Source organism: Jaculus jaculus, chromosome 1 (genome assembly GCF_020740685.1).
Source record: "Jaculus jaculus isolate mJacJac1 chromosome 1, mJacJac1.mat.Y.cur, whole genome shotgun sequence".
Lineage (NCBI taxonomy): Eukaryota > Metazoa > Chordata > Mammalia > Rodentia > Dipodidae > Jaculus > Jaculus jaculus.
The window spans coordinates 325,061,518-325,075,112 of NC_059102.1; positions in this window are offsets into that span (position 1 = coordinate 325,061,518).

Here is a 13,595-nt window from a genome sequence, read left to right on the forward strand (position 1 = left end):
GGACTACATAGCAAGACCTTGTCTCAAAAAAAAAAAAAAAAAAAAGAGGAGGGTTGCTTCAGAGATTTCTCAGTGGTTAAGGTACTTGCTTGCAAAGCCTAAAGGTCTGGGTTCTATTCCCCTATATCCACATAAAGCCAGATGCATGGAGTAGTGCATGTATCTGGAGTTTGTTTGCCATGGCCCTGTGCCAAGTGGCCCTGGTATGCCCATACATTCTCTCTCTCCCTGCTTACAAATATATAAATACATTTTTTTTGTGTGTGTGAGATCTGCCGGGCATAGTGGTGCATGCCTTTAATCCCAACACTTGCGAAGCAGTGGTAGGAGGATCACCATGAGTTAGAAGCCACCCTGAGACTACATAGTGAATTCCAGGTCAGCCTGGGCTAGAGCAAGACCCTACCTCAAAAAAATAAAAAAGTGTAGCCAGGCGTGGTAGCACATGCCTTTAATCCCAGCACTTGGGAGGCAGAGGTAGGAGGAGCACCATGAGTTCAAGGCCGACCTGAGACTACATAGTGAACTCCAGGTCAGCCTGGACTAGAGTGAAACCCTACCTCGAAAAACCAAAAAAAAAAAAAAAAAAGTGAGACTTTATTACTAGGTTGGTTTACTGTCCTGTTCATTTGCTTTTACAATATATGTGTGTGTGTTTTAAATTTTTAAAATTTTATTCATTCACTTATTTAAGAGAGAGAGAGAGAACATGCCAGGGCATCTAGCCACTACAAATGAACTCGACATGCATGTACCACCATGTGCATCAGGCTTACATGGGTTCTAGGGAGTCAAACCTAGGTCCTTAGGTTTCGCAAGCAAGTGCCTTAATCACTAAGCCATCTCTCCAGCCCTCAATTGCTTTTGCACTCATGCCTTTATTCACCAAGTGATGAAGGAGTAAGTCTCTTAAGGAGACAGGAAGTCCTCTAAAAATGTACAGTAGCGTAGAGTACAATTGTGCCTGGGCTGTTATTATTCGCTGTTTGCTTCCTATCTGTAGAAACTGTTTTCTCATTGCGTTTGTTTGTTTGTTCGTTTCGTGAGGTAGGGCCTCACTCTAGCCCAGGCTAACTTCAAACTCACAATGCTCCTCCTACTTTACTTTCCTGAGTGCTGGGATTAAAGGCGTGCATCACTACACCTGGCTGGAGCTGTGTTTTTTTTTTAAGTCGCCTGTCCCTATTGTCCATAGGGAAGAGGTCTAAAAATTCAACTGTTAGCCTGGCGTGGTGGCACACGCTTTTTTTTTTTAATATTTTTTGTTCATTTATTTATTTATTTATTTGAGAGTGACAGACACAGAGAGAAAAACAGATAGAGAGAGAGAGAGAATGGGCACGCCAGGGCCTCCAGCCTCTGCAAACGAACTCCAGACGCGTGCGCCCCCTTGTGCATCTGGCTAACGTGGGACCTGGGGAACCGAGCCTCGAACCGGGGTCCTTAGGCTTCACAGGCAAGCGGTTAACCGCTAAGCCATCTCTCCAGCCCGGCACACGCTTTTAATACCAGGGCTCGGGAGGCAGAGATAGGAGGATCCCCGTGAGTTCCAGGCCACCCTGAGACTACATAGTGAATTCCAGGTCAGCCTGAACTAAAGTGAGACCCTACCTTGGAATGAATAAATAAATAAATAAATAAATAAATAAATAAATACAAGGGCTGGAGAAATGGCTTAGCCGTTAAGCACTTGCCTGTGAAGCCTGAGGACCCCGGTTCGAGTCTTGGTTCCCCAGAACTCACGTTAGCCAGATGCACAAGGGGGCGCACACATCTGGAATTTGTTTGCAGTGGCTGGAGGCCCTGGCGCGCCCATTCTCTCTCTATCTGCCTCTTTCTCTCTCTGTCTGTCCTCTCAAATAAATAAATAAAAATAAACAAAAAAAAATTCAAGTGTTATGTACTACTTGGCAGGATGGAGGGTGGCTGGGAGATGAAGCAGTGGGTTAAACACTAGTCATATAAGCCTGAGGACCTGAGTTCAGATCCCCAGCACTTGTGTAAAATGCCAGATGGGGCTGGAGAGATGGCTTAGCGGTTAAGCGCTTGCCTGTGAAGCCTAAGGACCCCGGTTCGAGGCTGGATTCCCCAGGTCCCACGTTAGCCTGATGCACAAGGGGGCGCACGCGTCTGGAGCTCGTTTGCAGAGGCTGGAAGCCCTGGCGCGCCCATTCTCTCTCTCTCCCTCTATCTGTCTTTCTCTCTGTGTCTGTCGCTCTCAAATAAATTAAGAATTTAAAAAAAAATGCCAGATGGGTGTGGTAACCTGCACGTAATCCCAGTGCCCAAAAGGCACAGACAGGGCTGTCCAGGGAGCCTGGCTAGCTAGACTAGCTGAGTCAGCAGGTATGAGTGGCACTGAGAGACTCTACCTCCACAAATAAAGTTGAAAGGAATTGCGGAAGACACTGTGATAGTTAAGGTGTTGTTGACTTGATCTGTTTAGTAATCCACAGAAATCCCTTTCGGGTGGGTCTCGGAGGTTGCTTCCAAGAAGGATCAACTAAAGGAAGAAGTCCTTCCCCCAGAGTGAGCCCTTCCCCCAGCATGGGCAGCCCCGCTCAGAGGGGGACTTGATATAACAAAGCTCTGGGTAAAAAGAGCCCCTTCTTTCCTTCCTTCCACTTGGCTGCCGGAGGTGCTGCTGCCTTCCAGCGTGGATTGAAGACCGCGGACTGAAGACCAGCATCAACTGAAGACCCACGTGGATGGAAACCCAGCGGCTCCTCAGGAAGCCTCCAGGCTTTCCGGCGCCATCTGCAGTGCCGGGTGGGGACTGCTGAGGCTTCTGGCCACGTGGACTGAGCAGCTACCAGGTTCGATGATTCTCGGGCCTGCAACTGCTGTTGGACTACTGTAAGATGATCCAATAAATTCCCTTTTAAAAATAATTCATTCTAGAAAATACTTAGTAGCAGAGGCCAGTAAGTTGAAAAGGAGACATGAAGGGAAGAGAAAGGAAGGGAGGAGGATACTTAATAGGTTAATACTGTATATATGTAATTACAATGATTGTAATGGGGAGGTAATATGATGGACAATGGAATTTCAAATGGGAAAGTGTGGGGGTGGGGAGGGAGGGAATTACCATGGAATATATTTTGTAATCATGGAAAATGTTAATAAAAATTAAAAAAATAAAGAAATCTAAACTGAAAAAAAAAATAATAATTCATTCTAGCAGTCCTGTTCCTCTAGAGAACCCTGAATGAAGGGCTCAGGAACAAGAGGGATGCCATGACAGGCTTCAGAGTCACCAGTAGGCCTAAGTTTCTGTTTCCCAGCAAGGTTTAAATAAGAATTTAACAGTTACTGAAAAAAGATCACAAATTGCTTATGCCATGCATTTCTATAGTCATAAGACAAGTTGCTTAAATTCCTCAAACACACGTAGCCAATCACAATAAAGGTTACCTAATCTGCTTGAAATTGCCCTAGCCCCCTGCCCACCAGCTCTGCCCACCAGCATCCCAAGCCTATCAGAAAAATACAAGTGCAATTACTACTTAAATCTACCAATCATGGAACCATTCCCCTACTTCTTTGTTCAAATCCATAAAAAAAAACCTGCCCCCCTGCTGCTCAGGGCTCTTGTACGGATCCACTGCGTTGGTGAAGTCAAGAGACCGAGCTTAAGCCCGAAATAAAGTTCCTTGCCTTGCATACGTGTTTGGTTCTCCTTGGTGGTCACTGGGGGCTCCGAGAACTGGGTGTAACAGACTAATACAGACACCCAACATCAACCACCAGGCTCTGCACGTACACATGCACACACACCACACACATACACCCACACGTGTGACCTTACATACACACATACACAAGAAGAAAAAAAAAACCTGAGAGCTGGGGAGATGGGTTCATGGGCTAAACACTTGCAGTGAAAGCTTAAGGACCCGAGTTCAGATCCTCGTCACCCATGTCAAATGCCGGGCAGAAGTGGTAGTCTGGCTGTAAGCCAACGTGCTGGAGCCGGAGTCTCAGATTCCCTGGGGAGAGCTGGCAATCTAGGCCACCTGGATCAGCAATCTCTGGCCTGAAGTGAGAGACCTGCCTCAGTAAATAAAGTGGGGAGCTATTGAGAAAATCACCCAACATCAACCTCTGGCTTCTACATGCACACACACACACACGCACACACATACAACTGCAAAAAAAAAAATTCTTTCGCACTCTAAAAAATATTTTTAAAGAGCTGGGGAGATAGCTCAGCAGGTATGAGCACTTGCTGTAACAAGCATGAAGACCTAAGTTCATTACCTAGCACTTACATTAAAAGTCAGGAATGGGTTGGGCTGGAGAGATGGCTTAACAGTTGGGGACTTGCTTACAAAGCCAAAGGACCCAGGTTCAGTTCCCCAGGATCCACAGGCTAGATGCACAGGGTGGTTCATGTGTCTGGAGTTTTTTGCAGTGGCTGGTGGCCCTGGCGGGTCCATTCTTTCTCTATCTGCCTTGTTCTCTCTCTCTCTCAAATAAATAAATAAAATATTTTTTAATATCTTATTTTTCTTAATTTATCTGAGATAGAAATAGGCAAGGGAGTAGAGAGAATGGGTGTGCCAGGCCCTCCAGCCACTGCTAATGAACTCCAGATACATACGCCCTTTGTGCATCTGGCTTACATGGGTACTGGGGAGTTGAACCTGGGTCCTTTGGCTTTGCAGGCAAGCGCCTTAACCAGTAAGCCATTTCTCCAGCCCAAATAAAATCTTACCTCAAAAAAAGAAAACAAATTAGAAGCCGGGCATGGTGGCGCATGCCTTTAATCCCAGCACTCAGGAGGCAGAGAGGTAGGAGGATCACCATGAGTTCGAGGTCACCCTGAGACTACATAGTGAATTCCAAGTCAGCCTGGGCTGGAGTGAAACCCTACCTCGAAAAAAAAAAAAAATTAAAAGTCAGGTATGGCCTCACACCCCTGTAGCCCTAATGCCCACAAGGACAGAGACAGGAGGATCACTAGACCTCACTGATCAGCCGGTCTAACCACAAAACGGCAGCTCCGAGTCTCAAGGAAAGAGTGTGGAAGAGTGACAGAGGATAGTCCCCAGTTGAGGTGCATCTCACAAAGGTCCCAGTACCCTACCTGAGGTGTGGCCCCGCAAAGTACTCCTTACCATGCAGAGCTGATCCTGGGGTAGAGGAGAGATAAAAATGCCAGAAGATCAGGGACACCACAGGGACAAAAGGACAGGACAATGACCTCCCACCCAACAAAGCATCTCTGACTGTTTTGTTTTTGAGATAGGGTTTCACTCTAGCTCAGACTGACCTGGAATTCACTATGTAGTTTCAGGGTGGCCTTGAATTCATGGCAATCCTCCTACCTCTGCCTCCCAAGTGCTGGGATTAAAGGCATGTGTTACCATGCCTGGCTTTATATTGTATTTTTAAAATATTATTTGAGAGAGAAAGAAAGAGGCAGATAGAAAGATAGAATGGGTACTCCATGACCTCTAGCCACTGCAAACAAACTCCAAGTGCCCCCTTGTGCATCTGGGTCCTGGGGAGTCCAACCTATATCCTTAGGCTTCTCAGGCAAACGCCTTAACCACTAAGCCATTTCCCCAGCCCCTTACATTGTATTTTTTAAAAGAGAATTGAAGGTAGCTCAGTGGTAGAGTAATACATAGCCTTGTGAGGCCCTGGGTGCATCATTAGCACAAAAAAAAAAAAAAAAAGGCAAGAGAGATGGCTTAGCAGTTAAGCGCTTGCCTGTGAAGCCTAAGGACCCTAGTTCGAGGCTTCATTCCCCAGGACCCACATAAGCCAAATGCACAAGGGGGCACACACATCTGGAGTTTGTTTGCAGTGGCTAGAGGCCCTGGCCCTCCCGTTCTCTCTCTCTCTCTATCTGCCTTTCCCTCTGTGTTGCTCTCAAATAAAAAAATAAAAATAGGGCTGGAGAGATGGCTTAGCAGTTAAGCGCTTGCCTGTGAAGCCTAAGGACCCCGGTTGGAGGCTCGATTCCCCAGGTCCCACGTTAGCCAGATGCACAAGGGGGCGCACGCGTCTGGAGTTCATTTGCAGTGGCTGGAAGCCCCGGCGCGCCCATTCCCTCTCTCTCCCTCTATCTGTCTTTCTCTCTATGTCTGTCACTCTCAAATAAATAAATAAAAAATGAACAAAATAAATAAATAAATAAAAATAAAAAACTTTTTAAAAAAAGAAAAAGTGGGGGGAGGGAGGGAGAGACAAACAGGGGTGGCAGTGTGTGGTGGAGGCATCCATGGAAACAGCACTTTGCAGCCTCTCAGTCCACACAGGCCCCCCTCCAACCCACCCACCACACCACAGGCTCCCTTAATCACGTTTTCCTTCCTTCATCACACAAGCGCTTTCTAGCTCTAACCTTAGGCATTAGTAAACCAGACAAGATGATGTGTGGAGCACTCAGAAGTTAAGAGTGAACCAGGGAAATAAGTCGTGTTTACATTATTAAGAAAAAAACTATGAGTCTTAACACAAATAGTGTAGGGAATATTTTTAGTGAAAAATTTGTTTTGAATTTATTTATTTGAGAGAAAGAGAGAATGGGCATGCCAGGGCTTCCAGCCACTGCAAACTCCAGAAGCATGTACCACCTTGTACATCTGGCTTATGTGGGTTCTGGGGAATCAAACCTGGGTCCTTTGACATTGCAAGCAAGCACCTTACCTGCTAAGCCATATCAGAAAAAAAATTTTTTTAAACACAATGAAATGAAAAGATATTCAATGTTGCACTCAGGAAGCTGAGGTAGGAGGGTAGCTGTGATCAGTCACGTACAAGGCCAGCCTGAGACCACAGAGTGAATTCCAGGTCAGCCTGGGCTACTGTGAGATCCTACCTCAGAAAAAAAAAAAAAAAAAGCCGGGTGTGGTGGCACATGTCTTTAATCCCAGCACTCAGGAGGCCTGAGACCACATAGTGAATTCCAGGTTAACCTGAGCTACAATGAGACCCTACCTCAAAAAAAAACAAAACTAAGGACTGAAGAGATGGCTTAGCAGTTAAGCTGTTTGCCAGCAAAGCCAAAGGATCCCGGTTCGACTCTCCAGGACTCCCCCTGATGTGCCCATTCTCTCTCTCTCTGCCTCTTTCTCTCAAATAAATAAATAAGTGACATTTTAAAAAAATAAAACAAAATAGTCGGGCATGGTGGCGCACGCCTTTAATCCCAGCATTTAGGAGGCAGATGTAGGAGGATAGCCGTGAGTTCAAGGCCATCCTGAGATGCCATAGTGAATTCCAGGTCGGCCTGGGCTAGAGTGAGACCCTCCCTCGAAAAACCAAAAAATAATAGAATAAAGTAATTCCATAACAGTTTATTTCTCCTTTTCCATAAAGTATTTAACCTACCTGATCATACTGTACTCATTTAAAGGAAAAAAAGTGAAGTAGGTGTAAGATTTGATTTTAGGGGTAGGAAGATGGCTCAGTGGCTTCAAGTCTCCAGCACCCATGAAAACGCAGGGTACTTTCCCTGTAATCCTAACACTGAGGAGGCAGAGACAAGGAGCTCCCTTGGATTTACTAGCTAACAAACCTGGACAAATCTGCGAGCTGTAGGTTCAACGAGAGAATAAGGTGGAGATCAACTGAGAACACTCAACACTAAGGTAGGGCTTTCACACGCACACAAACGCATGTGCACAAGAACCTGCACACACCCATACCCACACCACTTACTCATACACAGCCAAAAAAGGAGCTGTTTTTAAACTATACTGTGGCAGAAGAAATTTAACAAAGAAACCAGGCCCAGCTGATACTCTAAAACAGTTTCTATTGTACAAGCTTTACTGAGTCTCCTTCCTATCTCGGCAGCTGCACCCTGCTTGTATCAGGTTAGTGCAGCCATAGACACAAACACCCCTGAACAAACAGCTTTCTGTTCTCCATTTGTATGTTCTCATCAGTGACTGATTGCTAAGGAATTTTCTGTTTGTGACCCCAAATCATGTAACCATAGAAACTTGTAACCCACCGATAGTGTAAAGAATTCAAGGTGATGTCAGACTGCCTGCCATATTGTCTATAAAACCTCTGTGCTATTGGAGCTTGGTACTCAGGCTTTGGAAGTTATTCCCAAGTCCATTATCAACATGAATACATTTTCTGATTCTCCATTCTATCTCTGTGTGACTCAGTTTCCTACTGTAACAATAGTGTCTTTTCTTTTTCTTTGTAAATAATGGTAGGTAAAACTTGTCTTTCATCTGGTTTTATTTTTATTTTGTTCATGTCTAGTGTATAGGGGTGTGTGTGTGTGCGCCATGCACCTAAGTGTAGAGGCCAGAAGAAAATCTCAGTCTCTTCCTCTACTGCTCATCCACGTGTTTCCTTGAGGTGCCTCTTACTGAATCGGGAGCTGATGATTTCCATCAGACTGCTTGACCAGGAAGCCCTAGCAATTCTGCAGTCTCTAATCTTGTCATGGCATACTTTTTCCCTGGAAAGACGTACACACACACACACACACACACACACACACACACACACACACACAAAGTCTTCACCCCAGATAGGGCTCAGATGACAGACCAAAAATTATGATGACACCATTACCAGTTTGATGAACCAATGAATTTATTGGGGGTCACATACAGAGCATGCAGAGGAGTTATTTGAAGAAATGTAGAGCCCCAAAAGCAGCTGCCCTGATGGGGCTTTCTGTGTCAAGATTACTCCTCAGATGATCCTCTGTCAAGTACAAGGTGAGGGCTTAATTACACAGTACGGACATTCCATAGAAGCCACACCATCAAAAAGTCTCATCCCATCCTGAATGAAAACTTCCTCCTGGCCTCTTCAAGGAGCTCCTTGTCCCTGGCCAGGAATCTGGAGAACCCAGAGGAGCACTTTCATAGGGATTACTATGTTGGAATGATCCCTCCATAAATGCTCTTCTGTCAGCCTCAGGGTGAGGGCTTACAGAACACGAGATCCTCAAAGCAGCACCCCCATGAATGCGCCTCCCTCAGTCTTGGGGTGAGGGCTCATGGACAAGGTATGGAGACTCCAATGAAGCACTTCACTAGAGCTAGCTATGTTGGGATTATTCCACAGATGCTCTTCACTGGGTCTTGGGATAAGAGCTTACTTACTGAGCATGAGACCCCAAAGCAGCTCTTCAACGGGGATCACTGTGTCAGGATTAGCCCCAAGGATGCCCCTCCTTCAGTCTTACTTACAGAGCTTGGAGTCTCCAAGGCAGAACTCCACCAGAGCTCACAATGTCAAAAGATTACCCCATGAATACTCTCCCCCCACCTTTTTTCCCCCTTTTTTCTTTTTTTGGTTTTTCAAGGTAGGGTCTCACTCTAGCCCATGCTGACCTGGAATTCATTCTGTAGTCTCAGGGTGGTCTCAAATGCATGGTATTTACATACATAGCATGGACACTCCAAAGATGCCTCTGGAGCTCACTATGTGGAAATTACGTCTGTGGATGCGATTCCCTCAGGCTCTGGTCAAAGGCTTACAGAGTGTGGAAAGTCCAAAGAAACATTTCACTGGAGCTCAGTATGTCTGGATTATCCCCATGAATGCTCTAGTCTCAGTCCTGGGGTGAAGGCATACTTACGGGCTATGAGACCCCAAAGCAACAGCACTCTGATGTGGCTCTCTATGTCAGCTTTATCTCTAGTGGATGACCAACTCTCAGCCTCAGGGTGAGGGCTTCCTTACAGAGTATGGGGACTTTAATGCCTACAGATGATGCAGCGGGCGTCTGAGATCTGAGGTGGAGACCTGATGACTTCTTTCCAAGCCCTTCTCTAGTGAATTGCCTCAGCTGCTTAAAGCTGTCTTTCAAAGCGGAAGTTTTTTTTTTAAGATTTATTTTTATTAACTTATTTATTGCACACAGAAAGAGGGAGAGAGAAGGGGCATGCCATGGCCTCTAGCCACTGTAACCAACTCCAGACGCATGTGCCACCATGTGCATCTGGTTTATGTGGGACCTGGAGAATTGAACCTGGATTCTTAGGCTTCACAGGCAAGTGCCTTAACCACTCAGGCATCTCTTGAACAACTCCTCATCGGTGGCCACATTCAGCTATCCATGTGGGTGCTGTGAAATCAGACTCTGGGGGGACTTGAGAAGCAGCTCAGCAGTTGGAAATGCTAGCTTGAAAGTCTTGAGGACTGGGCTTGATACCCCAACACCCACATAAAAAGCCAGATGCACAAGGCGACACAGGCACCTCGACTTCCTTTGTAGTGGCAGGAGGCCCTAGTGTGTCCATTCACTCTCTCTCTCTCCTTCCCATTCACTGTCTCTACTTGCAAATAGATATTTTTTTAAAATGAGCCAGGGGGCTGGGCGTGGTGACGCGTGTCTTTAATCTCAGCACTCAGGCTGCAGAGGTAAGATTGCCGAGAGTTCAAGGCCACCCTGAAACTACATAGTGAATTCCAGGTCAGCCTGGGCTAGTGTGAGACTCTACCTCAGAGGGGGAAAAAAAAAAAAAAAAAGGCTGAGAGATGGCTTAGTGGTTAAGGACCTGCCTGTGAAGACCAAGGACCAAGGTGCGATTCCCCAGTACCCACATAAGCCAGATGCACAAGGTGATACATACATCTGGAGTTCATTCACAGTAGCTAGATGTCCTGGTGTGCCCATTCTCTCACTATCTGCCTCTTTTTTTTTTTTTTTCTTTTTTTGAGGTAGGGTCTCACTCTGGTCCAGGCTGACCTGGAATTAACTGTATAGTCTCAGGGTGGCCTTGAACTCATGGCGATCATCCTACCCCTGCCTCCAAAATGCTGGGATTAAAGGCGTGTGCCACCACGCCCAGCTACCATCTGCCTCTCTTGCTCTCTCTAAGAAATAAATAAAAATATTTTTAAAGGAAAAATGACACAGGGTGATTAAGGCACATATGCCTGCATGACACGTGCTCTTACACACTGAGCTATGTGCTTAACTCTGTATGGTGTCTTTCTTTTTTGTTTTTTTGAGGTAGGGTCTCACTCTGGCTCAGGCTGTCCTGGAATTCACTATGTAGTCTCAGGGTAGCCTCGAACTCATGGTGATCCTCCTACTTCTGCATCCCGAGTGCTGGGATTAAAGTTATGCGCCACCACACCCAGCTTCTTTTTTGGTTCTTAACAGAAATTATCAAGTATTTCTTTAAACAACTTTCTCCTCATGGTGATTTCAGTCACTAACAACCTTGCTTGATATACTAAGGGGGTTTTAACTGAGCATGGGAATTTGAAGCAGGTTGGGTTTTTTTTGTTTTTGTTTTTCTGAGGTAAGGTCTCACTCTAGCTCTGGCTGATCTGGAATTCACTATGGAGTCTCAGGGTGGCCTTGAACTCACAGCGATCCTCCTACCTCTGCCACCTGAGTGCTGGGATTAAAGGCGTGCGCCACCACGCCTGGCTTAAAGCAAGGTTTTTTTGTTGGTAAGAAGTACTATTAGATGAGGACCGTGGCTTATTCATCAGTTTTCTATTCACATAAGCTTGCACAGTGTGAGTGAAATATTTATATTGTTCACTGACTACTTCTCGGTAATGGGAAAAACTACAGCTGTTTTTGTGGACATCTGAATAGTTCTAAATAAATACAATTGTTCATTAGTTTAAAAACCTATTACAGCAGTTTGATGAGGAGCAAACAAAGTAATGTTTAGGAAATGCAAAAGGCTATAGAAGTGGGAAGTGACATTATTAAACAGCTGGGCTGTGCAGAAGTTGGGCCAAGTGTGGGATTCAGGCATGCACTCCACTAGAAGGTCTGAGTGCTCCCCCTGGTCCAGGCACTGAGGATACTGCAATGGGCACAACAAACAAGCCCTGCCATGGTGGGGCTTTCAGTCTGGAGGGAGACAGACCATACACAGAGAAGGATGCATAAAATATGCTTCTAGGGCCTGGAGAGATGGTTTAGTGGTTAAGCGCTTGCCTGTGAAGCCTAAGGACCCCGGTTCAAGGCTTGATTTCCCAGGACCCATGTTAGCCAGATGCACAAGGTGACACATGCATCTGGAGTTTGTTTGCAGTGGCTGGAGGCCCTGGAGCGCCCATTCTCTCTCTCTCTCTCTGCCTATAGCTCTTAAATAAATAAATAAAAATAAACAAAATATTTTAAAAATATGTTTCTAGGAGTGTTAAGTACAAAAAAACAATATGAAATAGAGCAAGTAGGTAAAACCAAGTTCCTTAGCTGAGGTGTTCAGGGACACCTGTTCATAGGCAAACTAGGAGATAAAAACAGATGAATGAAATAGGCCATATGCAGGCTGCATGAAGACTGTTCTAGAAGAATAAACAGCCGATGGAAAATCTCTGCAGTTGGCGTCATCTTGGGGTAGGAGGCCTGTATAGACCTGTAGGAAGAAAGGGGCACCTGAGTCAGAGACAGTTCCAAGGACCAGCACCAAATGAGGAGAAATGGATTCTATTCTAAGTGTGGAGAGAAACGTGGTACAGGGTTTGTGCACGGAAGTGACGTGTTGAGATGTAAATTCACGTGCTTTTGCAGGGTAAAAAGACCATAGGAGGGCAAGCTGGAAGGAAGCCAAGTGGCCATAAAAGATGATGGCGGCAGCTGGAGAGATGGCTTAATGGTTAATGCTAATGTGCTTGCCTGCAAAGCCAAAGGACCTTGGTTTGATTCCCCAGGACCTGCATAAGCCAGATGCACAAGGTGGCGCATGCATCTGGAGTTTGTTTGCAATGGCTGGAAGCCCTGGTGCACCCATTCTCTCTCTTTCTCTCTCTCAGCCTCTTTCCCTCTCTCAAATAAAAAAATAATAATAAAAATATCTTTAAAAAAGATAATGATGGCAACTCTGAAGGCGGTGTTGTTGGAAGAAATCAGCACTGGATGTGAAACAGAAAAAGAAGAAATCAAATTATGGAAGTTGCCAATAAAAAATAAATTTAAGGGCTGGAGAGATGGCTTAGCGGTTAAGTGCTTGCCTGTGAAGTCTAAGGACCCCGGTTCGAGGCTCGGTTCCCCAGGTCCCACATTAGCCAGATGCACAAGGGGGCACACGCATCTGGAGTTCATTTGCAGAGGCTGGAAGCCCTGGCGCGCCCATTCTCTCCCTCCCTCTATCTGTCTTTCTCTCTGTGTCTGTCGCTCTCAAATAAATAAATAAATTAAAAATTAAAAAAATAAATAAATTTAAAAAAAGAAAGAAAGAAATCAGGTCAACACCAATGTGCCGAATGCTGAGACATTTCCTTCCATGGGGAACACTGGAGAGGTTTGAGCATAATTGGAGAAGTATATACCAAGCCATCCAGATAGAGCTGCCCTTCCTTAAGGTTCTAGAGTAGGAATTCTTTAAAAAAAAAAAAAAAATTTATATATATATATATATATATAATATATTTTATATATACAATACACACACACACACACACACACACACACACACACACACACACATATGGCTTAGAGGTTAAACGCTTGCCTGTGAAGCCTAAGGACCCAGGTTCAAGGCTCGATTCCCCAGGACCCACATTAGCCAGATGCACAAGGGGCACACGCATCTGGAGTTTGTTTGCAGTGGCTGGAATCTCTGGCATACCCATTTTCTCTCTTTCTCTCTGCCTCTTTCTCTGTCACACTCAAATAAATAAATAAA